The sequence below is a fragment of the Zosterops lateralis genome, assembly GCF_965231275.1.
Source record: "Zosterops lateralis genome assembly, chromosome: 2".
In the NCBI taxonomy this organism is placed as follows: Eukaryota; Metazoa; Chordata; class Aves; order Passeriformes; family Zosteropidae; genus Zosterops; species Zosterops lateralis.
Window position 1 is genome coordinate 58,624,358 of NC_139763.1, and position 27,464 is coordinate 58,651,821.

Genomic DNA, 27,464 nt, shown 5'->3' on the forward strand with positions numbered 1-27,464 from the left:
ATATATCTCAGTTAGTCACCCTGAACTCTATATTCAGTCAATGGAAAGAAACAGATATTAACAGAGCAAATACTAAAACTATTTTGATATCTACCTTAGAAAATTATGACTAATTTTTTCATTTTTTTCTGTAAAAGAAGTCTTTATTATTAGTTCTGTATCACAGATGTCTACAATTCTTCTGCTCAATCCTTTATTTTTCTAGCAAGTTTCCTATTTCCAACCCCCCATCCCCCCACTCCCCAGACACATCCCCTCCTCCCCACCTGCATTGCTCTCCTTCCCTCAAGTGCTGAACCACCTTCTGGATGAGTACACTCAGATGATGTCAGGGGAGAGAATATTTCTTCTCTCTCCTGGGATTTCACATGATCCAAAACAATTCTGTCAGGCAAACAACCAGGTATGTATTTTCTTGTCACCTTTTTGCCAGCATTTACAGAATCCATGCAGTAAACTTTCAGCAAATAAATAAAACACATAGATACTTTGCCACAGTGCTCTTAACTAGAAATGACTACTACCTATTTTTTGCATTTTTTCCCATTTGAAATATGAGAACTAAATGGGAACAAAACAAAATAAATTCAGAAATTCATTAATTTTAGCTAAAATAATGAAATTGGAAGAAAGTATCCAATAAAAATTATGATAATGACTTTATAGTCATAAAAGTCAACTTTTGCAACAGTGAATGACTTTATGCCTTTGAGTTTGGACACTGACAAGAGCACTAAAGAAGATTTCACTGGCTTCTGTAATGTATCACCTATGATGGTGATGTTCTTTTATTGACAATCACAGAATTTAAACAACTCTCACTAATTTCATAATGAAGACTTAAGCATATTGGTTTATGTCAGATACAGCAACCAAGTGCTACAATAAGAATAAATTCTGCTATTTTTCTCCCTCTTAAGGAATGCTTTTGACAGTGTCTTTTGAATCAAAGTGAGACCTTACAATTTAAATGAAAAATTCAAAATAATAAGGAAAAGAGAACACCACCCAAATTGTTCAAAGCAGTAGAGTATACTCTGGAAACATAACGTTTCATTTCTCCTTTCTTGCTTTATCATGTAGAAGGGTTGACACAGGAAAAACATGCAGTTTTGAAACATTTTTAGGCTTCAGACCCATTATATTTTGTACTGCAGAGACAGCTCATTCTAAGTTAATGAAATTGCATTTAAAATTAGCTTGCTTAATGAAAAAAAAAATCCCAGTACTTATAGTCTCTGGATTCTTAGAATTGGTTCAGGATCCATCTTCTGCAGAAATTATCAAAATAATTGGTAATGACAACAGTTGCATTCTTCAGCAATATAAAAAGTACAAAAAAAAGCTGTTCACTCAGTCACCCAAAATTATAAAACCTGAACTCCTGAGCTAACTGATCACAAGGAGGATATAGTTGAAATGCACGGAGTCCAAAAGAAGAGATATTCTCAAGAAAATGTAAATTGAAATACTTAAACAGCATCTATTATCAGCAAAAATTGTTATAAATATATCTTACTCAATGTAATTGATAGTACAAAGTTCGCCATTCAATCAAATTTTGAGAAGTGTCTCTAAAATTATGGAAAATCTTAATATACTCATAGCTCCAAACATGTCTGAAATGCAAGTTCAAGATGTGTTTCAGGTGTACAGTTCCTATTTCAAACATGAGCGCCTGATTACTCAGCTTCATTCATTGCAAGCTAGCTGTCAAAAAGAAGGATTGTTGAAATCAGTTCAGAAATATCTTCGTTCTCTCTGCCAGATTGAATGTCAGCTGTTTTCCAAAGCAATGAAATTAATAAAAACTACTCTGTGGTAAAGGCAAGCAATGCAGTAAGCTCAGATGTCTTCTCATTCACTAATCATTCAGTGTCAAGGAGAAAAATAAAGGTCTGTGTCATTGGGTGTCTACAGTCCAGCTGAACACTCATGCATAATTTGTACTTACCTAGCTTGGCTGGTTAGTTCCCAAAAGGTTATTAGAAAATTTTGTGCAGAACATGATTCTCAGCATGTTAGTTCTTGGTAAAGCTAGTTATAATAAATTAACAATAAAGATTCTTTTGTATTGAACTTAATTGCATTCAATTATTAAATTAAATTAAAATTAAATTAAATTAAATTAAATTATTAACTGTAATATCAGTCTGGCGTCTGAAGTAATTAGCAATGTTCAATTTATTATTGAACTTGCTTATGTGGCTAGATGTGTTGTGTGAAAGATTGCCATTTTCAGCCTTTGACAGAAACACCACTAATTTTGACTATATTATTTCATTTCTTGGATATATCAGTGAGGAAAGAAGTTTTGGGAAAAACTTCATAGGACACCACTGTTGGAAGCCTTTAAACATATTTTATTTCCTGATTTCTTGTAAAACCTATGTTTGTCTCTGCTACCTTAGTATTCCTATTTTTTTTTCTTTCTGGAACAAATGTATGAGACAGAGATTTCTTTTTCATAGTTCAGAATTCAAAGCATTCTTATATTTCTTCCCTGTTTTTTGAATCAGGTTTTTTCAGCAGCTGCTGTTTGCTGCTTTATAGCTGTTTATTCTGATTATATCTTTTCTTATGATATTTTCTTCCTTTTGTTTTGTGGGGTTTTTTATTTGTTATCTTCATTGAATGGCAATGCTCTTCCAGAGTTTTTTACCTCAGATCAAAATCTCTTCTGTGCAGACATCAGTAACCTATATGACATCACAAATGCATTGCATTTTTTGTAAAACACTTTGTGTACTGAACACAGCCCAAATGGCAGGTTGAGAAATGGTGTTTCTAAGGGGGCTATTGAATGTGCACAAATATTTTCTCTGTTTTTCTAAGGGCAGCTAGCATAACCCTGGTGATGTATGAAGCATAAAAAATACACAAACTTGGCATTAGCCATTGCCCCCTGAACACTTCCCCTTTGAAAAAAGAAGAAAATATTAGGAAACTAAGTTAAATTTGGGGGCAGGTGGGTGTGTTTGCAAGCTGACAAGTCTGCCAAAAATGTCAATTCTGACAATTTTCCTACAATGGTCAGTGACTATATGCACTCTAGTAGTTTGATATATAGTGATTTCGAGTAATATTCTCATTCTAACCTTATAGAAAGGAACTGTGGAAATGAAATTGGAGATATTTAGCCTTCTTCACTAATTTTCTAGATTTCTGTATTTCTCAGATTTTTGAAGACCTATTCAGAGAGTTTTTCAGGTGTGAAGTTACCTTATTTTTGTGATGAATTTACTCTTGATTAGGCACAGAGGATAACCTTTTTTAATTTAAAAAATCAAACATTTTAATTTAAAAATCATCTAATATTAACACGTCTTACGCATATATTTGTTGATATGTGCAATTCACAGTGAAATGAAGCTCATAAATGTCAGTTCTTTCTCCTCCTCTCCTGCCATTCTGTCTATGACTGGTGGTAGACAGATCTCATTTTGGATTTCCACCTTAATATTAAGCATGTTTGATTTACTTCGGTCAGTAGCACATTCATCTTCTTCCTGTACTACTGGTCTTAGTTCAAATGAAAAATTTCTCTTAGCTAATTGAACTGCTGTGTTATGAGATTGCTGGCCTTTGCAAATGTGTCATAATAATCTAATAAATTCTCATGCTTATGTTGTGTTTCGCAACGTTTATATTTTATTTCCAAATAATTAGTATTATCATGTTATGGATGATTGAATGAGGGTCATTTCTTAGGGTTTGTGAGTTCTTTTGTGGTCTTTATTTGCCTGACACCCTTTTTTTCTTACATTACATTCTTTATGCTTTCACATGAATGCATTTTATCAACGCTGGAGTGCCACTTTTGGTTTAAAATGGATGATCTTTTGTGTTTGAGAAATTATCACCGTAATCTGCAACACCTTTCTCCATCTCTTTCTCACTGAATTACCTGTAACAGAGACAGTCATAGTTTGGTACCAAATTTTAATGTTATAGTATTAGTGTTACCTTTCTAATACATTCTAGATGTTGTCGCTACCCACTGCTCACATGATTGTATAAAATAGTCTTCACAGATCTCTTTATTTCTGGAGTTGCAGAACTATTGGAGATTGTAGATGACCTGCATTTTCAATAAAGCTGTTTTTGTTATTGTTCCTCTCTGTGTTCCAAGTAAAGGAAAGCAGAGCACTGTTTCAGTTAGTGTTTGACTTGTAGCTTATTATTACAACAACATCTTAGCTTTAATAGTACCGAAAAAAATTCTATCTAGTTCATGCCAGAGATATCAAAATGATGCCACAAATCCTCTCACTGCTTTTTATTACTTCCAAATGCTGCTTTGAATCTGATAGCCCAAACAGCTTCCATTATTTCACACACAGAAAACATGCTGCTATCACATAGGAGATAATTTGAAGGAATTCACACGAATACCATTCTCAGATATGTGAATTTTGTTTAGATTTGCAATAAATTTTTGTATTGCAATTAGAAACAAAGGAGTGGGAGTTTTTTTGTGGGGTTTTTTTTTGGTTTTGGGTTTTGTGTGTGTGTGTGTGTGTGTGTGTGTGTGTGTGTGTTTTTCCCTTTGTTTATTTTCCCTGAAAACAAATTGAAAAACAGATAATAATGAGTGACATTGCTCAGTGCAGGCCAGGACACCATTTTCATGCTTTACAGCAACAGCACATTGTTGCTCCTGATCACCTTTAGGTATACTATACCCTACAAGTCTTCTGCCAAACAATTTTCCACCAGGACAATGCTCATTATATGTTGGTGTATGACTTTGCACATCTTGACCATGCACAAGACTTTGTATTTCTTCTTGGTGACCTTCATCGGCTTCCTATCAACCCATTTATCCTGCCTTTTGATGTTGCTCTGGGTGGCAGCATCAGCCACTTCTCTCATTTTATGTCATCAGCAGACTTGCTGGAAGTGCACTCCGCACCATCATCTGGCTCACTAATGAAGATGCTGAGCAGGACTGGACCCAGTATTGTCCCATGGGGTGCACTGCTGGTTACTGGCCTCCAGCCAGACTCTGAGCCACTGAGCACTACCCTCTGGGCTGGGCCATTCAACCAGTTTTCAGTGAAGTTCACTGCCTGCCCATCTAGCCCATACATCAACTTGTCTACTGAAAACCTCAGGAGGGACAAGGTGAAGGGCCTTGTTTTAAGTTGTTCAAGCATATCTTGCCCTTGGTGATTCTCTGCTTGCTACTCATGATGATTTTCTCATCAGGTTTTCAGGATTAACCACTGATGGGTTTTGGTTCATCAGTGTTTTCTGAGGACACATATAGCTTAAGGCTATAAGATGTACCTTACTACATGCCCTACGTGCCATTGGCCTTTCCCTTCTAGTATCTTATTTTCAGGACTGGCAAAAGGAGAGGGGATTTAGGGTGACCACAGAAACCTGATGATCTGGTTTCCATTTATTACCCCAGACTCTGGAATTGCTCTTATAAGGAGAGTAGAGCATTCTTCCTTCTTTAGTCACTTAGTAAACATGTAAAAACTCAATCAAATTTTGTTTATCCCTCTATTTGACAACTTCCCAAACATTTTCCAGAGTATAGATAAAAAGACAATTCAAACACCACTGTTATCTCCATGATGAAACTCTGTTGTTACAAATAAATAACAGAAAATATTGCCTGCTACATGTGTGACACAGAGTTTGGATTTTTCTGATGGCTTCCAACTATGCAAAGAGCCATTACAACATGAAAACTACCCACAAATAAAAGTTTCTCTAAAGGAGAGAAATCAACACCAATCTGTGGTTTAAGATTGGCTTTTCTGTATCTGAGAGAGATAGTATCTTACTGAGAGTCTTTGTATCAAGCTAATACTGATATGACAACATTTTTCCCTAGCATGGAAGATTTTCTGGAAATTCAAGTAATTCAAATAGAAGAGAAAATTAAGTTTGTGGGTTAAGTGCAAAAGGTGAAGATTTCATATATCTGTTTTGTTGTTATTTTCATTATGAGAAAAAAACCCCAAAACAACAAAAACAAACAAACAAAAAAACCCAATGTTTTTCTTCATGCTGTTCATCTTTGTCCTTGCTTTCTTTCATACTTTTGGGGCATTTTTTTCTTTCATTACAAATTTCAAGGGTAGAATACAATAAGAACATTGTTCTCTTATAAGTAGAGTCATGGTGCCAAATTGGTCAATTCAATTTCTTCCAACATAAGCTCAGCATTTAACTGTGAATTTAGACATGTGAGATTTCTTGCTCCTTACATCACAGGTAAGAGAAGAATTCATTTGAAGGAATTGCTCTTTTTTTATTTTATCAAAATCCATCTATTTAAACTTTTATTTATAAAGTTAAAATTAAACCAAATTAAAAAAAAAAAAAAAAAAAAAAAGAGCATTGAAATATTGTAAAATATGGTGAAAAAGTGAAAACACTATATTTGAAATGGTAGGTCTTTTCTAAAACTTTAATATTCAGTGGGGAATAAGTCAATTAATTAGTACAGCCATTGAAAAATGAATCAACAATAAGACTAAAACCAAGGAATCTTCATCATATGAAAATTATAAAATAAAATTTTCTATTCAGCAATTTACAATTCATATGATACTACTGATTGTATCCAGCATAGAAGTTGCAATTAAAAAGCTTCTTCCTGAAATTATTTATTCATTGACCGATTAGTTCAAATTAGTTTTGAACTAATTTGTTCTCTTTTAGAAATAAAATTAAAACATTGATTATTTATATGCAATTTTTCTCCTTACATTAATAATAATTTCCTTTCCAAATTCTGTTATATTACCTAATTGCAAAATGTGTGTTTTGAAGAAAAATATTTGGGGATATACTTAAAAATAATACTAGTAAAAATGTGCAGTAATTTATTTGAGATATTGTTGTAAAATAATAATGGATTTTCTACTGGTCAGTTGCTGAAGGTGTAAGCCATGCTCAGTAGCTTTAGTGATGTGTTTACTAATTTAGATTTCTGTATTTTTCTTGCTATGTTGGCTAGATAATATTTATGGAAAAATAATGGGAACTTTTGGCATTGTAGTGGAAATCATCCTGTGAAATTTGTAGGTTCCCTGGCAGAACAGGTTTATCTTAAATATTAGTGCCTTAGTGTCTTAAGAAAGCATGGGAACTCTTATTAGCTCATGTAAAGAAGGCATATTTTTCAGAACAGCAAATCTTATCAGCCTTTTTCATTCTTCTTTCACAGAGTAAGAAGATTTTTTTTTAAGCTTTTATACATTTTTTTGAAAGCACTCCACTTCCTGATGGGACCTGTAGTTTCTAAGTGTCATTATCAACAGGTCAACGGTGTTTTATGTCTTCTCTGAGTCTTCTTTGAAGGTTTTAAGGCCATGAGACTTCTGAGCACATGCATCATTCGATCTTGAAGAAAAACTACTGTGCTTGATATATCAGCCATGGATAGCTCAGCATATTTCAACTGGACAGCAAGAGCTCACTGAGCAGGACTTTGAAACACCAAAGCTTGATTATTTCAAGAGATAGAAGTGAATAATCTCTCAATGCCCAGAATCCTGTAAATGAAAGTCATACCCATATCCTACAGAGCCTAATATTATTGTATGTTAATGTGCCCTAGGGAGACAGAGACACCCTATCCCTATGTGATAGGAATATGGTAGAGAAGTTTCCTGAGAAGAGCAGTGTAAGCATTTCAGACAGGAATTGAGATGGATAAATTCAAAAAAATGAGGTTATGATCATCAAATATTTCACAGAAACTATTGCTTGGATACCTAAGAACCTAGTTAGGCTGGGATAAATAAATGAGGATATTAAACCCTATTTTTTTACCAACTTTAAGGACAAATAATGTTAGCTATTTATTTATTTCTGAAAAGACAGTTCTAACTATATTTTCAGAATCGATTCAGAAATTTTAACTGACTTGGTATACACATGCATAACTGCACACACACAGAATCACGGAGCCATAGATTCATATAGGTTGGAAAAAATCTTTAAGATTATTGAATCAAATCACTAACCTAACATTAACAAGTCTGCCACTAAACTGTGTCCCCAAATGCCACATTTTTTTAAAACTCCAGGGATGGAACTCCACCACTTGATAGCCCTTACAACAAATAAATTTTTCCAAATTTAAACCTCCCCTTGCACAAAACCTATGATCAAAACCACCCAAATTCTACCAGTGACACCAGGTGTGGAGCCTGTTTCTTCCCTCATCATGCCCAGCAAGAGAAAGATTTCAAGAAAACTGTGTTTGTGCTCCTGATCCCATAGTCTGTAGTCCCAAAGTCTTGATTGTCCTCAGACTTCTTTTTGCAAGTTCATTGCTGCCTACAGGAAAAATGAAGAACAGATAGCAGTTTGAGCAGCATACCAGGGTGGGAAGTTTCCTCATCATCTCTTTAATGTGGACCCCAGGAAGACAGCAGAATTCCTGAAGAAGGAGCTTTGGTCAGTAAGTTGGATCTCCTTTTCCCCCACAGAAAAGTGTGTCCTATGACAACAGCACACTTTTTTTTTTTTTTTTTTCTTAATGGAAGATGTTTTGATGAAGGGCACAGGCAAACTTAAATTCAGCAACACTTCCAACCTAGATGAACCTTCACCCTTGTCACTGCTCAGTTCCACTTGCAGAACCTTGTGCCTGCTATACCAGGGCACCTGGGAAGGTGGGGCAGTCAGAGAGTTGTGCCTGCTGCACCTTGCAGGAACTCGTCACTACTGCCCTATCCCTTAAGTCAGTCAACACATTCTGCCAGGCGGAGAGAGGATAAGGAACCCTCCATAGACCGTGTCCTGTCTTCCTGACTCAGGGAAATCAGGGAGCAATTCCCATAGTGCCTCTCCCTGATAACCCTCAGAATGCTCACCTCTCCTTGTCACCGGGTTGAGGAGTTTTTCTGGGGTGCAGCTCCCACGGGCATGCCCACTGTTGCCATCTGGTACTGGCACAGGAGCAGGGCACACCCTGCAGCCCAACACACGGGTGGCAGCGTGTTCCCAGCACAGCTCTGTCTGGGAAGCTGCATCAGTCATAGCAGGGGCAGAGTTAACACAGGGTACCGCCTTCTGCCAGGTTGATACCCTTGCTCCCTGATCAAGCTGGCTGAGTTTCAGGGCCCTTCCTGCACACACTTCCCCACTAACAGTAATGACATGTCCTTGCTGATGTGCCATTAAAAAAAATCAGGCATTTTCTCAGATTTCTCAGGCTGAAGCTGCTGCTGAAGGAGTTTTTAAACATTGCTTTTTGTGATTCTAGCTTTCTCCTTACTCTCTCTTCCAAATTATATCACACTAGGGGTGCTTCAAGAAGTACAGAGGGAGAGAAGGCCATTTTAAGAATGAAGTGATACAAACAAGCTGTTCTTCAAGGTTGTTCTGAGGTTCTGCTGTAAATGGAACTGAGACAACATCAATTTTCTTCCACACTTCCTTATAGAAAAATACCCTGGAACAAAAAGTTTTCATTCTCATATTTGTAATAGGAAGGAAGGCTTATTTTCCCAACATCTTTATGCATTTGCCTCCCATCTACAAATGAATTCTGATAGTCAGAAATGGGCTCTTAATATTGCAGATAACTTCAGTTGAATTACTGGAGAGTTTCTTCTTCAGAGAAAAAAGAGATCTCAGATCTTTTCACATACATAAGAATGTGGTGTTTGACTTTGTTTCAGTATATATAAAGTAAAGATTTCTGTTTAAGATTAGCTGAACAGAGCTAAAAAACTCCTAATACTCTAAACACTCATCTTCTCTCTATTTTTTTTTTTAAATTATCCACAAGTCTCATATGAACAGTGAACTCTTAAGTCTCATAATCTTTAAATGTACCTTGTACACACACACTATGTGAGGGTAGAGTTGGAACTCAAGTAAATGAAATGAAGTGGCAATAATGTTAAATTCATTGCACAAAGTTGATAACAGATTTTTAAATTCAGACCAAAGCAATTCACCAGACCTGGTGGCTTGCAATATTATTGTACACTCAAAATATTACCCCGTTTGAATGGGTAAGATACTTTTAACTTAATACAGTGATTTCTACAGAAAATATAGGAGAACATTACTTTTTTTTAATTCTTAGTGGGTTGTTTTGCTTTTTAAATTTTTGTTATGTTATAATTATAACCTTTGCAGATAACTTGAAGGCTTTTTAGACATTTAATCTTTTTTCTTTTCTTTTTTTTTTTTTTTCTCATGTAGCTGCATTAGATAGCAAGCTTTCAAAGAGAACAACTCTATGCAATTAAGCTGCAGCATGAGATAGAAATCTCATTAGCTATTACCCATAGAGAGACGCTGACTTAAGTTTATTCTACATTAGCTAAGCTAAACAGTAAGCTAACATTTATCATCATTTCCCTGTGGTTCACACTATTTATAACACTCAGGATGAATTAATATTGTGATGTAAGTGGTGCCAGAAAATAAAGCAATTTATATTGAAAATCAGAAGCACAGAAGAAAAAAAGTTTTTAAACTGAAGGAGAGGTGTTTTTAAAATAATTATACATTTATGGAATTTTAATGGAATACCTTCCCATCGAAACAGAGTATTTTCTCAATGAAGATAGTAGGAACACTTGCATAATCCTGGCATATTATATTCTATACTCAATAATCCATGTTTTCAAAAGATAGCCTTCTTGGCAAAACTTTTCTAATTAACTCTTATACAAGAGCCTTATTTGTCACAAAAAATCAGACAATGATATGACTCAAAATTAATCATATAGTTGAGCTGGAAGGGACACGCAAAGATCAAGTCCAACTCCTGGCCCTGCACAGGACCACTGTGGTAATCACGCTACATGCTTGATTGCATTGCCTCATCCAGGAAAATTTTCCCTTGTTGGTACAAGAAAGGTGAATCCCAGAAAAATAATTGGCCTGATTCAGTAACTTAGGCATAGGCATATGCATAGGCATCCAGTACCATTTCCGAACAACCCTGATGCCTCAGACACTTATTCATACAGGTCAAACCTTGGAGGAACCCCATTGTCTGAAGCAGTTTTTGGAGGTCAAACCTCAAGGCAAATAAAATTACATCAGAGCCTCTGTTTTTGCTCCAAATTGAGAACATGTTAAGAAGGAATATCAGAATTAATGCATGTCCTCCTTACAGGATAGCTCTCAGCACCACTGCAATGATTAATCTCAACATGCAGCAGCAGATTTCTTCAAAGAAGAAAAAGAGAGACTTTTCTTTCTGCAGTATGGAACAGAGACCACCAATTTAAACAACTAGCTGCAATTTTTTCCCCTGTTTTTTTCTCCCTGTCAGATACCATTTGCTCTTTCAATTCTCAGCATGCATGCCCTTTACTTTTTCTAGCTGTGTGTGAGGACAAAACTTTAAGTTTTCCAGAAAGTAGGCATGATTTTGGTCTCTGTAGGATTTTTCTCCATCCTGCATCTTCCTTCCTGTACTTACTGGAAAGTGCATAGCTTTTTTTTTTTTTTTTTTTTTTTTTTTTTGTACTTTTTCATAGCAGAAAGTGCTATGAGCAACACAGTGCAAGGCCAGAGCCCCAGAGAATAAAATTTTACAATACCTTAAATGTCAGCATGTGTAATCTGCAAGATCTTCATTGTTTCCTTTCATCCGCTTTTGCAGGCATGTTGCTTTATGCAGGAGAGAAAGCTTATTAATAATGATATACAAGAAAGTAAATGAGACAAGAAAATAAATGAGTATTTACCAATGAGGGAGGGAAACAGCACAAACCTTACTAATTGGTTATGATTTAAGTTTAATAAGCCATTCAAATAACTGCATGCCTTGGATTTGCCTTGTCAGCTGAGCTCTAGAAGTTGAGCAGATCTTCAATTCCCAGGATGGACTAATGCTTAAAATGCAGCAGAATTGCTTGAAAATTTATAAAAATCTTTATTGGAATATAAGTGCAACATGACAAATGAGCTATTGCAAAGTACACTGAATGCATGGGCAGATTATATTTATTTTAACTTTTAAAGAATATCATGTAAAGGCTCAGCCAGTCCCTTAAATAGCTGGAGTGAAATAAGTATGTCTGTGCTGTACACTTTCTTAATAGTCTACAATAATGCTCCCACTCTCCTATTTCATCTGCAGCTTAAATCTGCAACTTAAGTTGTAAGTAAGAATATGAGTATTACCACCAAGAAATGGGAGAAGTTAGATTTAATTTTCCCTGTCTTCATAAGCTGGAAGGTCTTTCTGAAGCAGCATGTGTCCTGTGTGCAGCTTTACTTTTCAATATGCACAAACCACAGTGTCTCACTGACTACTGTGAGTGTGGAATCTCATATTAGTCACCCTAACTGGGAGAAAGGTTTTCTGGCTTACAGAAATGCACCAATATTATTGTCTATAATATCATACTAGAACTGATATTCTTAAATCTATCAATTTAGATATTAAAAAAAACCCAAGACCAAACCAGTTAAAAAAAAAATAAATAACAGGAGATCGAAGGTCTCTCCTCTCTGAATGCTATTTTGTGGATTGCTGTCTGTGGGTGTTAAGAGGCAGAAGGATTCCAGTCTGTGCAGCAAAGAGCAATAATTGTTACCATCATAATCTCTTAACAATAAATACTATCCTAATGTGTTCCAGAATTAGTGTTCTTTCTGTTTTGCATAACTGACTCGAAATTGGTTTCAAATCTATCATAAGGCCAAGATCCACGCTTGCCTTTAAAAAGAAATTAAATTCTAGTCAGCTAGCCCTCATTAGCACCTTAGTTTTGATATAACCATTGAATTTCTGTGTATTTTCTGATTGAAATTCTCTGACTGTTAACTCACTCACAGAAGACACTGAAACAATGAGTTTTGTGCATATTGAAAAATAAAATGAAACCTGAAATTCTCTGAATTTAAATTTGTTGAATTTTCTAGGAATGTGTCAAATCATATTATAGTATTGAACTTGAAAATGCCTGCTTGATTGTCCATGAAAGTGCCTGCTGAAAATATCCTTGAAAATCTCTTCTACTATGATGTAATCAGTTTAGGAAGGACAATGAAGTGCTGGAACATGTCCAGAGAAGGGCAGAGGAGCTGGTGAACAGTCTGGAGCACAAATCCTGTGAGGAGTGGCTGAGGGAGCCGGGGAGAAAATGAGGGTCAGGAGTGACCTTATAACTCCCTACAACTACTTGAAAGGAGATTGTAGCTGGGTAAGGGTCAGTCTCTTCTCCCAGGGAACCAGTGACAAGGCAAGAGGATGTTGTTTTAAACTGAACCAGAGGAGGTTTAGGTTGGATTTTAGGAAGAATTTCTTCACAGAAGGCATGATTAGATATTGGAGTGGGCTGCCCAGGGAGGTGATGGAGGGGTTTAATGAAACACTGGATGTGGCACTCAGAGATGACACTGTTGTACACTACAATGACACAAAGACTTTGACTTCAAAAGGATGAAAATGACTTTTTTTATTTTTGGGAAGTGGGTTTTTTTAATACTATTTTACACAAAACAATTTGATTAGTAACAAGAAGATAAACTTCTTCAATTACATTAGTTAAATCAGAGGGACATCAAGAAAAAGTCCCTCCTAAAAATACATATAAACAATTTTGCTGTTACAAAAACGTGTCTCTTGTTTACAAAAAATTCCCTGAAGAAGGAATTTCAAAAAAACAAACATCTCAAGCACAAACCAAAACTACACAGGGGCACTCACTTGACAGGGTGGTGTTGGTCACAGGTTGGACTCAATGATCTGAGAAGTTTTTTCCAATATAATTGATTCTGTGATGCTGTGAATCTCTTTACATGCTTCATCCATTACAAATATTAATGAAAACAAGGCAGGGTTAGGTAGATTCATGGGGAATGACACTCAAAAACCTCCCTATGATAGGTAAGCCTTTAATAACCACTTTTCCAGAGTAAATTTTAAGTGAGTGATTCTATCTTAACTGTGTTTTCTTAGTTTGCTTATAAGAATGTCATGCGTGGCTGTGTCAAAAAACCCATAATAAAGTCAAGCTAACTTCCTGCTTCTTTAGTCACTTGGCCTGTTAGACTGTCAGGGAAAGAAATTAGATTAGTTTGACATGATCAGTTCTTGACAAACTCATGCTGTCCTTTTTTATCACCTTATTATCTTTGAGGTACTTATAAATTGATTTCTTAATAATATTTTTTACAGAATCCTGCCAGAAATTGCAGCTAGATGAACATAACTGTAATGCTCTGGGTTCTTTTTTTTTTCCTTTTTCTTATTTTTATTCAACATGTTTTTAAGGTTCAACGTTAATCTTATTCCTATTAGAACTCTGGATACCAGAACTCAAAAATATTTTCCAGGAGTCTAGACACTGAAAAAATTAATTCCTTATGTAAAAAGATTAATTTAAGATTAATTTAGTCAACATGCACAAATTGAATTTTCTTACTCTACTTTATAAAAGATAGTGTATTCTTTCTTTTTTATTTTCTGTGTAAAAATTTATAAATTTTATTTGTTTGTATGTATAGCTTAAAAAGCAGGGGATATTTATTTGTTTGGTTTTTCTTTAAACCAAGATGGCAGGATTTGTCTTGATCTTTACCTAATTCAAAATTTATTATGTATCCTTGCTTCTTTTTTTTTATTATTTTGAATTTTTTTTTCTCCTGGGGCTCTTATTTTCTTTCCTAATGGAAAGTCTTTTTGCACTTCAGTTTCCCTGATTTTATCCTTTTTTTTTTCCTATTCTTAGAAATCTACCTTTGTTTCCATTTTTTACTTACTTATCTAATATTTATTTTCACGTTGTTGAAGAATTTCTGTTCTTGTATTTAACAGGCTTCCTATCTTAGCTGTAGAATTTTATACTCTGCCATCATGAGTATAATCCCAGCTTTTCCATTACTGCCCAATCCCTTGCATTTCTTCATACATTACACTCTCTCTCTCTGAAGCACCTTGTCTCAGTTTCCTGAGTTGCCCATGTTGTATTAGCTTTACTCTTCTTCTTTTCTTCTACCATCAATTCCTTAGAGAATTAATCAGTATTCACCTTTAAGTGCTTTTTATTCAACTCACGTTTTATCTGTAGTTTCTGAGTCAGTGTTTCTGTATGGGTTAGAACAAATTCTAAAATAGAATTTCCCCACCAGCTTTACAAAGCAAAAGGAAGTTTTAATAGAATACGGTTGTGACCAAGAAATCTGAAATTGTCAGTTCTGTCTTTTACAGCAGTACATTTGTTCCCTGTTCATTAGTATCTGGCTGAGCCTAAACTTTCAGCTGAGAGATGTGAGAGCAGCCAAGAACTGATACTCCTTCCCTTATTACCCTGTGTGTTATGGCGTCTTCTGATCAGACCACGGCAGTACATGGTGACTTGTCAATATCCCCATGGGAAAACAGCAGGAAAACTGTCAGGCATTTGGGCGAGACTCTCACACCTATATGTAAGCCCAGATTTTGTCCCTGGAAAGGAATCAGTGCAATACTTTTTTCCTCATAAGGAATCTTCTGACAGCCAAGACACTTTGTGTTCTATTCTGGCAAGTATGAGCTGTTAGACTTCTTAGATTGGAATTCAAGTAAACTTTTCTCCATTGATTTTTCTTTAGCAATTGCCAAGCAGTGCATATTAGCAAAAAGGTAAAATTTAAGCATTAGTCTGACTCTGTTCTATTTTGGATCTAAAACCGGATGACACTTATTCAGTTTCTATTTATATTCACCAGAGATTTGGTGAAAGAATGTCAGATTACCACAGGATAAAACAGACGCTTTCCATATGGTGGCAAAATCTGATTAGAGAAGCTCAAAAGATTTTCCCTCAATAAACCCCAAATGGTAATATAAACTCCTTTTTTGGATCTGCCTCTTCACCCATCCGTAAAGTGTAAGCATAGTTCTATATGTGAACAGCATAGTTTGCTGTTATATATCCTAATGCTATGTTCCAAGAGAATAATTTTGTAAATTCATATGATGATTTCAATAAGTTAGCTCAGATTTGTAGTTTGAGACAGACTGCCTTAGAATGAACACACAGCTATTATCTTTCATATGTCTGTGGTAAAGTTTAAAAAATAATTACAGATGTAAGTGGGATAAACAGGGAATCAATTGCAAGCCACAGAAATTATTTCATCATTAGAGTCTAACTATATTAGTATGGACAAATATAAAATTCAAAAAGTGCCATTTTCAATAATCAAATGAAGTTTGTTGGGTTTTTTTAAGCAGTTAAGATAGTTAAATAAGTATAATTTTTAAGAAGTTATTAAGTCAGAGTTCAAAACACAATTTTCACTTGCTGACTACTGCAAATCTTTCCTTGTTTCCTCATTATTTATAGATCTATAAATTTATTTAATGTAAAATTTATTAAAAGAAGCTATTTTCAACTTGCTAAACACAACTATGTGGCCACTTGTACTCCATTTAGGACTATCAGTTTATAGATTTTTGTGAATTTAGTACTACAGGCCTTACGTTAAAACAACAAATAAAAGATTACTGACTCAAAATATTCCTATAAGACATGTCTACAAAGACAAGTCATTGTGAAAGACTTGTGAGCCCTTATGAGAGAACATAGAAAAAATAGACTTGTGCCCATACTCTCACAAACCTGTTCTTGTACTTTTATGTTAATTTCAGCTAATGTGACAGAAAGCTTGTGCATTTTACTGTAAAGAGAAAATTATCTTCAAAATGCCCCTAATCTACAAAGTAATATGTATATAAGTGTATTTATGTGGATGCAAGGTTAATGTAAAATGGTTTGTGAATCTTGCTTATCTATTTGTCTTATATATCAGACTAAACAAATTACGTTGTATTTATTTGCTTGTAACACACAAACAGTCTGTGATTTTAGATTTTCCAGGCTCTGCAAAATACGGCAGGTTTCTTTCATCAAGTCAACAACTTATTTTAAAAAATAACAAGGAAAAAAAAAATAAACCAGAAAGCAAAGAAAAAAATTGAAATCTGTAAGAAATGTCTAAAAATTGTAAGTACTGAAGACAGCCAGTTTCCAGAGAGGTCAAGTCTTCCTTTTATGGTTGAAATAGACCTAAAAATTCAATCTCTCTTTTGCTGTCAAAGGGGTTGAATCAAATACAGAGAGCCCTATTGGTTAATATACGACATCATATATTCTCTATCAAAACCAGAACCATTGCAGCTTACAAATTTGACAGTAATCAGCATGTCTATTTTCTTTTGACTAACAGCATAAAGATTCAGCTGTAAATATGGATCAGCTGTATATTCTACAGTGCAGATCACTTTGTGCAAATCTCCTGCCTGTGTGTAGTCTGTGTACATATATATTCTGGATCACAACTGCTTTATAGCCCCTCTGCTGAGAAACAAAAAGCCAATTACACAACCAAAAATTGCAACATTTTTAAGCAGATTATACAGTAGTGTGAAATTGCTGCAGTTTATCACTGAAATCTACTTGAATAATATACATTTCTATTACATTAATTTGGGTTATCTTGAATGCAGAACCATGTATCTGAATTTAATATATTAATTATATTACATCCTATTCTGCATAGTTTACCTGAAATACTCAGTGCATCTTCTTTCAAAATAAGGTGTGGATTACAAATTCTAATCCAAGCAGAGATTACATGCTATTGGAAGATGTAGCAACATAATCTGGTAGTTATGCCATGGGTAATTTAGGTCAGGTGATTTTGCAAATCTTAGTTATATCATCTAATTAAAAAGATTCTTTCATCCACAGTAGAGTTAACTCTAAAAAACACAGAGAAAAAAAATTATAATGAAAAGCAATTAAGCTGGGATAGTGTGTTCTTCAAAACTGTTCAATTCTTATAAATTCTTATCTCTAAAAAGTATAAAATATACAAAAATAATGAAAAATGTTGTGTGTTTTCATTGCTTTCTGTTTTCCTTCTGGTATAACTTAGTTGATGGAAATCCCCCAAATTCCCAAGTAAAATCAAACAACATTTGTTTTAGAGAAATATACATATATTGTGTGTTTGTAATTGTACATGTATTTATATTTATGTACATATATGTGTGTATGAATATATACATTTACAAATAACTTGCTAGGGAATCTTTCTAAGGAAACAGAGTTTGGTGTTAAGACAGGCACACACATGCTGACCCAGATTTTCTTTCTGTGCAAATACCTTCATGACAGATAAAATACAAAAAAGGCGATTAAAAAAACCCTTAAAATATTTATATTTGTTTTGGCCATATCTTTTTTAAAAGTAAGATTTTCCCAGGCAAGAACCTAGGTCAGCAGTACAATGGGACTCCAAGGAGAGCGAGTCATTAACATGGTTAGCTTGCTCTGTCTGAGGTGTTATCATAGTGCTATGATTTAAATTTGTGTCAAGGTTTTAATGTTTTTCTCACTCTGATCCCACCACAAAGATAGCTGGCTGGGAGTACACAAGAAGTTGTTAGGGGACACAGCCAGGGCAGCAGCCCCCAGCTGGCCAGAGGGATAACCCCCAGCATAAGAAGGTGTGCTGAGAAAGAAAAGCTCAGGTAAAAGTGGAAGGAGGGGGGATGTTTGTGGTTACAGTGTTTGTCTTCCCAAGAACAACTGTGTGTACTGAAGCTAAGCATTGCAGCAAGTGGCTAAACTTCTGTTACTGAAGGGATATGGCAAATTAATTCCTTATTTTGTCTTGCTTGCATGAGAAGCTTTTCTTCACCTATTGCATTGCCTTAATCTTGGCCCATGGGTTTTCAGCTTTTGCTCTTCCATGCCTCTCTTCCATCTCTCTGGGTGCAGTGGTCTGAGCAAGTCACCAGGTGATTGCTTAGCTGTTGGTTGGGCTCAACTGCCCACACACAGATAGTGTGGTTACCTAGGGAGAGAGAATGAAAACATTTTTGAAATTATTTGCTCCAGGAATTACATGCTTCACGACACAATCCATCAACAAATTGAAAATCACTAAGAAAATGTCTAAGCAATTAATTTGTAATAGTATTTTTTAAAACTCATAATGCACAATTGTAATGAATTTGTGAGAAGTTTTTTCTTGGAGAAAAGACTGCTGAAGTACCTGCAAGGAGAGGGTTCATTTTACTCTCAGTTTTGACACTCTTAACATAGATGCTACACTGAGCAATAGGTGTGGAAATACAGACATGTCAGTAAAAGATTTTTGGTTAAGGAGAATGTGCACATCCCCAGAGAACAAATTCTGATACACGTCACAGCACCCACATATTTCTATGCATTGCTGCTTTTTCTTTAGCAGTTGTCCAGATTAATAATGGAAATTCACATTCAAGAAGAAAATGGGGAAGTCAAATTCTACCATTTTAATAATTGAAAATCTGTTTTGATATTTTTTCTTACTAGAATGAAGATGGAGAAGAGGACAAACAACATTCAATTACATGCAAAATACATTAACACATGGTAATTCTTAAAAGAATAAAAGGAATTGAAAACATCTTTGTGTAGCAACATTCTTCAGCACAGCCATATGGCAGATTGATAGTGTTCTCATTCCCTGTACTTTGGCAGTTCACAGATATAAACCCATTATTTCTGGAAAAGTGTTTGGACAGTCTCTGTTGTACAGATTTTGGCTATCTCCTATGAGCTGTCTCAAACTGACAACATTCTGAGGGACAATATTCAATGAATTATACTGTTGTGCTTCACTCTTCCAATCTTAGGAAAAAATACTTCCAGCATGGCTATAGAAAAATTGCTTTATAGAAAAAAACAGGAGGTTACATGAGACTGTGAAGTGATATATTTTGAATATCTTAATTTCTCTAGATCAACTGTATTAATTTTGAAACTCAACACCTTGCATTCACATGTAAAAAACATACATTAGGAAAATATTGTTATTAAAAAAGATACAAGATTAAAAATTTGATGTTAAGAATTCAAAGATAGTTAAGAAATATGTGAGTTAAGAAATATGTGAGTTAAGATGATTTGGTTTTCAAATTAATTTTGACAGGTAATTATTTTCTAAGAATGATAGCCGCTATAATTACTTCTATTATTTTGGAAAAAGAGAAAATAACCTGTCCTGGAACATAGTGTGCTATTTCATTTTAAAGAAGACACTGAATATGAATTGAGTGCTATAATCACCAAAACAGCTAGGGGAAATTTTATATCTGAATTTGCATAAGGAAAGTAGGTGGCTTTGAAGTAGTTGTGACTATGGAGCAATGTGTCAACATTACTATTGAGATACATTAGTAATCAGAATTTCATATCAATGTATTGTCTCAACAGTTAATAGTTTAATAGGTAATTTATTCTCAAGAGTAAGAAAGCATTACTCCATATATTACACATATTTTTATTATCATCACTGACACAAATTAATTTTATTGCACAACTCAGATATACTATTGCACAACATCTTTTACATCTGGCTGTGTCAAGCAAATCCATGGCAGGAATTAGATATATACATGAAATATATGTTTTCTTATGGTACTTTAGAAGGAGCTGAGACATTTCAAGGACGTGTGAAATAATGCCTGCAATAAACTCTACCACTGAGTCTGCAATGCACAGAATAAACCCTATGTATCAAGAAATTGATGTAAAAAGACCATAAATGCCACACAGGGCTATTAAATCCTCAGGGTGAAAATCATTGGCAGTACATACTATGAAAATCCAAGAGTTTTTTACAGTATACTCAGTAAAACCAAAATTCTGCAGCTCTTACTGTGACAGAACTAACATTGCCCTCTAAATGTGTCTTTTAAAGCAGATTTTGACCAAGAATTTAGAATTTTAACATACATTCAGATTAATAAACAAGATCTAATAAAGTGTTTTATTTGAATATACCCGTAAAACATATTATTTAAATGCTGACAAATTTGTGAATATTTTGACCTTTTTTACAAAAATGAAATATTTTGAAAATATAACAATAAGCATAATAATTCACAATTATAATTATGTAATATAAATATATCTATTATGTATTATATTCAATATAATTATAAAACATATACTTATCTTTTATATATAATAATGAATAATTGTGGATGTGCATAAATACAAGTAAAAATCATATATAAACAAAGTAATTTTGACTTACTTGCACGTCAGTGTTCCATAGGAAGTTTTCCCTGTATGGAAATATATTCCTTTAGTTTGCATTCTTCATGATTTACAATACTGTGTTCTAATTTAAGCAATTTTTTAGTCCTCTAGGATCAGTTTTCTCCATTTAAATATAAAATCAAAAGTAAGAGCAGGACCAAATCCCTCCTTTTACAGCTCTTTTTTCTCATTGCAAAAAACCTACAGGAAATTTAGATGGTAGTGATTTTTCCTAAATACGGTCTGACTGCCAGAAAAAAATCATTTTGATGGCATTTGCCAAGCAAGTTGCCAACAAAGGAGGCATCATGGCTCTGATGAAACTTCTGATTTAATGAAAAAAATATGAATCAAATAAATAAGCAAAATTCTAACACACTAAAAGCCTTTCATTGTGAATACATTTTTTAAATTCAGTCAATAAACTTTTGCTAACTTTAGAAATGTCATCCTTCCTTCCTTCCTTCTCGGTGATGCTTTTCCCTTGCCTGGTTAAAAAGTGGGTACCCCATTTCCTCCTCAGCTTCATGTATTTTAGAAAACCATAAGGTAACCCCAAAGCAAGCAGTGTTCCTCATTCTGTGAAAACAAACATTTTCACCTATAATTCCACTGAATTCTAATTGGGAGTGACCTCCACAGCCAAGACTACAGAATATTTAGCTGCTAACTTCATCTAAGTCAAGGACTGTGCTGTTCAAAGGCTTCAAATAGTCTCAAAACACAGCAAAACCTTCAACTTTAAAGTTTTAAGTCTGGTTCTCTGCCCTACTCCAATTCCTGCTCAAGTATCACTCCAGTGACCAAGCTAGGGTATACAAATGTGCTATACATAACATTGGGCAACTGGTCTTCATGGTATCACATAAAAATATGTACCTTTATGTGACATGTATATGGTATCATATAAAGATATCACATTGTGTTGGTTTTTCATTAACCTGACAACCTTAATGTCTTGTTTTGCACAATGTAGATGCATTCCTATTGAGTAACACACTTTAAAATAGCTGTTATCCCACCAGGAATATTGATGATATTGGAGTCCACATAGATGCAAAATGATGTGCATGATCTGTGGATCATCCTCCAGAAGTCTGTTCTGTACTCAGATAAAAAAAAAAAAGGAAAAATAATATCAGAATTATTTGCAAAGTCTCTGGAACAAGTAGGAAACTTAATTTGCACTGCATTATAAAACCAAACTTTAATAATACATTTTTTCTGATCATCCCAACTTTAATGTACTTAGCTGGATTACAAAAGTCTCAGAGTAAGTAAAGCAGATGGGCAGTCTTTCAGAATTCACAAATGTTGTGATTTTCTGTGGGGTTTTTTGCAATAAGGTAATTCCTCCCATTGTGACTGCCATTATGTCACTTCTAATTTCAATCTTCATTTAAAACATGAATGCTATCCATCCTGATCTCCCTCCCCCCATTTTTGAATATTAGTCTCTGTGTAGAGAAACATTAAGCAGCCTGGGAACTCTTTAGCTTGAAAAAGGTATGACTAAGGGGAGCTATTGGAAGGGCCTAAAGAATAATGATTGGCATGTTAGAGATTATGAATCAGGGATGTTTTTTCAGTATTTTTCATTTAAAAAAAAAAAAAAAAAAAAAAAAAAAAAGGGACAAGAGAATATTTAGTCATAGGAATAGTCAAAGTATTTTAAATAATGCATGATTAAATTACGGATCCTGCTTCCAGAGTATTGCAACGTTTAAGATTGATAGATTAGAAAAGAAAGTTGATAGAAAAGGGTTATGTTAATGTTGGTTGAATATGGTTATCTGAACTCAATCTCCCAGAGATATGCTAAACAAAATCCAGTTCTGATGTTACATTCAGAGATGCTTAAATATGATCTCTATTGTAGACTATTTATTAACAGTGTGTTTCCCAAGGGTGTTTCAGCTAAATGTAGTACAGAATAAGGTAAATTTCAAAGGAACCAGCCCACCACAAGCTCCAATATAATTTGTATATACAAAACAACATACCTTATTTTCAAAGAATTACAATATATTTAAGTTTAAAGAGACTCCATTTTGGTTTAGTTTTCCTTTCTTTAAAATTTTTCTCGTTTTAATTTTTTTTTTTTTTAATTTTTTGTAGAATACACTGCCTTCCTTCCTATTGTACAGTTTTGTTTGTAATGCATTTTAAGTTTGCTGCTTTTCCTATTAACAGCAACAAATATTTTCTGTTACATTCTATGACTTTGCATCAAGAACTTACTAAGAATGTAAGGTGGTTTTTTTAATATTTATTTTGTTTTCAGAATCCCAGAATCATAAGATGATCTTTCAGTTCTTATCTTCTACTACTGAAAAATTTTGATTGAATAAATATGTCTCTGAAAGCAGAAAAAGTAATATGTGGTACTTGGCGTGCATCAAAGGCAGAAACAGATATAGTCATACATTCAGTACGTAAACCAAATAGAAAATATAAGCAAACATTAATTTAAGGACCCTGGCTAATGTTTATTCAAGCTGTAAAAATATTTGTCATTGAGAAACAATACAAAAATAAAGAGAAGGAAAAAATGTTTAAATATTAATTACATGCTGAATGGAATGTAGAGAGATGGAAACTGGTTGCTTAGTAAATCATACATTAATTTTCTAGAAAGGCTTTATACATACCAATGAAGTAGTAATAGCCATGACAAAGGTAGGTATTTTAGAGATTATTTTTTCACTCTCACCTCACAGTAGTAATAACAACCTTCAGGCATTTCTAAGATGCTTATCATTCTGATATGCATGCACTTGTTATCCGACCTTGTCATAAAGCATTTACAAGTGTGTAGAAAAGAATAAAACCATCAGAACAATTTCCTGATAATAAGGACTAGCTGCATTTATTTCCTTCCTTGTGATCAGTGAGCCCCAGGTAACACCTTGTTACTCAATTGCTATTGTTTAATTTGCAAATGAATTTACTGTATCCTGCCTCCCACCAAGATCTTGATGTATTAGAGGGGCAGTTGTTCAATCAAGTGGCTAAATTTGATTTTAATGAAGACCTAAGAAAGATCCTGGATTTGTCCTGGGACAATTAATCTCAGATCATGATCCACCCTCTCTACCAGACTGATGAACGCATCCTGACTTGGTCCTGGATCTTATATAGCTTGTAGGTACAGGACTCTTCCTCCCTATCTCAATTATCCCACTTGTTGTCATCCGATAGTATAGAGTAGGTCCAGGCGTTACAATTGTACATGATATAATACAGTGAATTTAGCAGAAAAAAAAAATCCCTTCTGATATGCACTGGTATGTTTCTGTTCAGCTGGTGTTTTGCATGTCTACAGAGATGCCAAGCAGGCACCATTGCTGTGCCAATGCTCAGGGTCCATGAATACACATGTTCTTGTGAACCCAGGGACTGTGGAGTGTGTGCTGCACTTGTCACCTTCTGTCTCTGCCTGCCCAAGAGGAGGAGGGGACGTGTCCCTGTGTACCTATGTCTGGGGTGAGTCCTGAATGGGAGGGCAGAGCCTTTCCTGTGACTCTCCTGTGGCTCTGTCTGTGGCCCTCTGTGTCCTCTGTCTGTGTGAGATGCACATTCAGCATCTCTGCTGGTTGACCTTACAACCAAGAAAGCATCAGCTACATCCATTGGCCTTGGATGGGCACCTCGAGGTCTCAGGGCTGGACACAGGGGCAGGAGGAATCCCAAGAACCAGAGCTGCTGGAGGTAGCAGATGCTTCTATCATCTATTAACATTTACAAATTGAAAATACAAAATTTATATGTGTTATTACCTTATCCTGGACTGACATACACTGTGTGTTAATATCATTTTTTGCTAAATTTGTTATATGTTTGCTGATTGCACCCAGAAGATGCAGGATATGTATACCACATATTGAAAACTTCAGAAAACATTCTATGCCAAACGATACTAAAAAAAATAAATATATATATGTAATTATAGATTACAAACCAAAAGATCTTTTTTTAGATTGTACTTCATGGAAAATTCCATTTGAACTGATCAGAGGATTTTTATTACACAATAATTTGATGAGGAAAGGCAATGTTATCTGTTTTATAGAGAGTTAAAAGAGAGATTATAAATCATGACTTTCATCTCCTTTCTAAGCTATTGTTAACAATTTCAATTGTAATACGCCTTTTCTCTTGTTTTTTTGTTCAGCCGAAATATACTCTTATCATTCCACAGTCTAAAATAGATAGCTTTTTGGTCTGTTTGTTAACTGAAATCAAATATTTTTTGTATAAAGCAAATCTGTAGTATTGATATTCATCTCCACAAGGCTTTTATATTTCTTTGTGAGACTTTGCTAAGTACCACTTTCTCTACTAGTCAACTATTTATTGCTACAAGTCTAAAATTTTAGAAAATAAATTTGACAACTTTACTACAGTAGGCTAATTGAGTTATATTAGGTTCAATCTGAGGACATTAAAATAATTTAGCTCTTTCTTTTCTGTCTGTGTAAGGAATTGATAGAGACACTTTTATATTGATAAAAAATTGACACATTGCTTTTTCAAAACTCAAATGATTTAGCATGATTTAGAAACTCAAACAATAAGCAGCGTTCATTATCTGAAAATGCTATTTCTAGGCGTAGAGTGACATTTTGCATAAATAGACTTGAAAATTAAATTCTAATAATGTACCCACCCTTAAATTACCTTAGCTAGTTTCAGAGGTAAATCACATAGGCTGCTTGTGAAGAAATAGCATTTTACTTTCTGAGGTGGCAAACATTTGCTAGACACTGGTGTTGAATTCACACCATCATGGGAAGCAGAACCAAGGACTATTCCTGATTTGTACATGAAGGACCATGTCCTGCTGCCCCTGCACTGGCTATCATGAATGGTATCCTTCCCAAGAGGTATTCTCTTGATACATACTCATGCTTTTAAAATGCTGTTTGTAAAGGGCATAATTCTCTGCCAACACAACACCTGCATCCTTCACCTTCCTAAATTCCTATCCAGCTCTTTACATGAGTCCAGATAAACTTCATGTGATGTAATTGATTTTATGTTACCATCACATCCATGAATTGACTTATATAAATAACCTTAAGATAAATATAATAACTAGTGAATTAATTTTTCAGTTTTGATTTGTAGCCTGAAAAACTGTCTATACTTACTCTGAAAGATGCAGAGTTATGTTTTGTGGTGCCTGTACAATTGATTTTACCTGAATCTAAAATATTCTTCTTTTTTTCCCTTTATTGGGTGAAATTTGTTTCACCTTTTAAGGGAGAATTAAGCAATGAATCTTAGGGAAGCATTTCAGTTCTGTTTCTCATCAGTGTAGGGATACTGGCAAGCAGAAATGGCAATTAATCATATCCATATATATTTTTTTCTTTGAGAAATTATCCACTTGGAATTATACGATATTTACTACGTTGCAATCACTCGTACACAGGTTCTTATCCAGGCACTTGTGTTTACCTCATTACACATGTGTCATGGTAAAATGTATAAGGTTATTTAGCCATCAGTGAAACTGGTTACCTCAAGCTGCTCTGCTGTGTGTGTTGTACCCCTGCTGGCAGTGCCAAATCCTTTACAACATACCAGAATTATCCTTTACTCATACTAGATCCTTTACAGCATATCAAAATTATCCATTATTCTCATGTAGTTTGTTAGGCACGGAACTGCAAAAAATCGCCCGAAAGTTCAACCCTGGAGAGCTGTGAAAACTTGAGGAAAATAAAGAAAGTTAGACTTTTGTTTAGAATATTTTTCTCTTTTGTACTCTGAAAATTATTAGAGTCATTTTACAGTTCTCTTGTATGTGGGTAAATGCAATAATTGTTGTGAGTGGTGACTGCTCATTTTGGTGTTCAAATCAGTATCTGTCTGAAAATATTTCCATGCATTGTAAATCATTTCCTCAAACAGTGTAGACCACTAATTTCCTTTGGAAAAGGATCAGCCAATATGCTATTCAGGACACACCTGGAGGGCAATTTGCTTGACTCAAGTTTTGTGAAACGGAAATGACACAACGTTAATTTGCTTTTAAACTCCTTGTCATGTATAGGAATTAAATAAGCAATTGGATGAGACCAAACTGAATGCATTGAGATATCAGCCATGCAGTCCGTTTATTTTGCTGGATTGTGATGGAAAAGTCTTTTATATCAGCAGTTAACATGTTCATATTTTCCACACTGGGTCTTTTTGGAAAACCCAGTGACAAATTCTTTACAAATTTATATTCCACTTACATTTGAAGAAAACATGTCCCTGCATTTACCTTTAAATATTACTTTTTTTTTTGTCTCTGTACTGTAAATATTTTTACTACTTTACATCATAACTTTGGCTATATGAGGTATTGGAGAATTATACATTTCTATAGAGAGGTATATTTTCAAATAAAGCCCATAAGAACACTCAGGC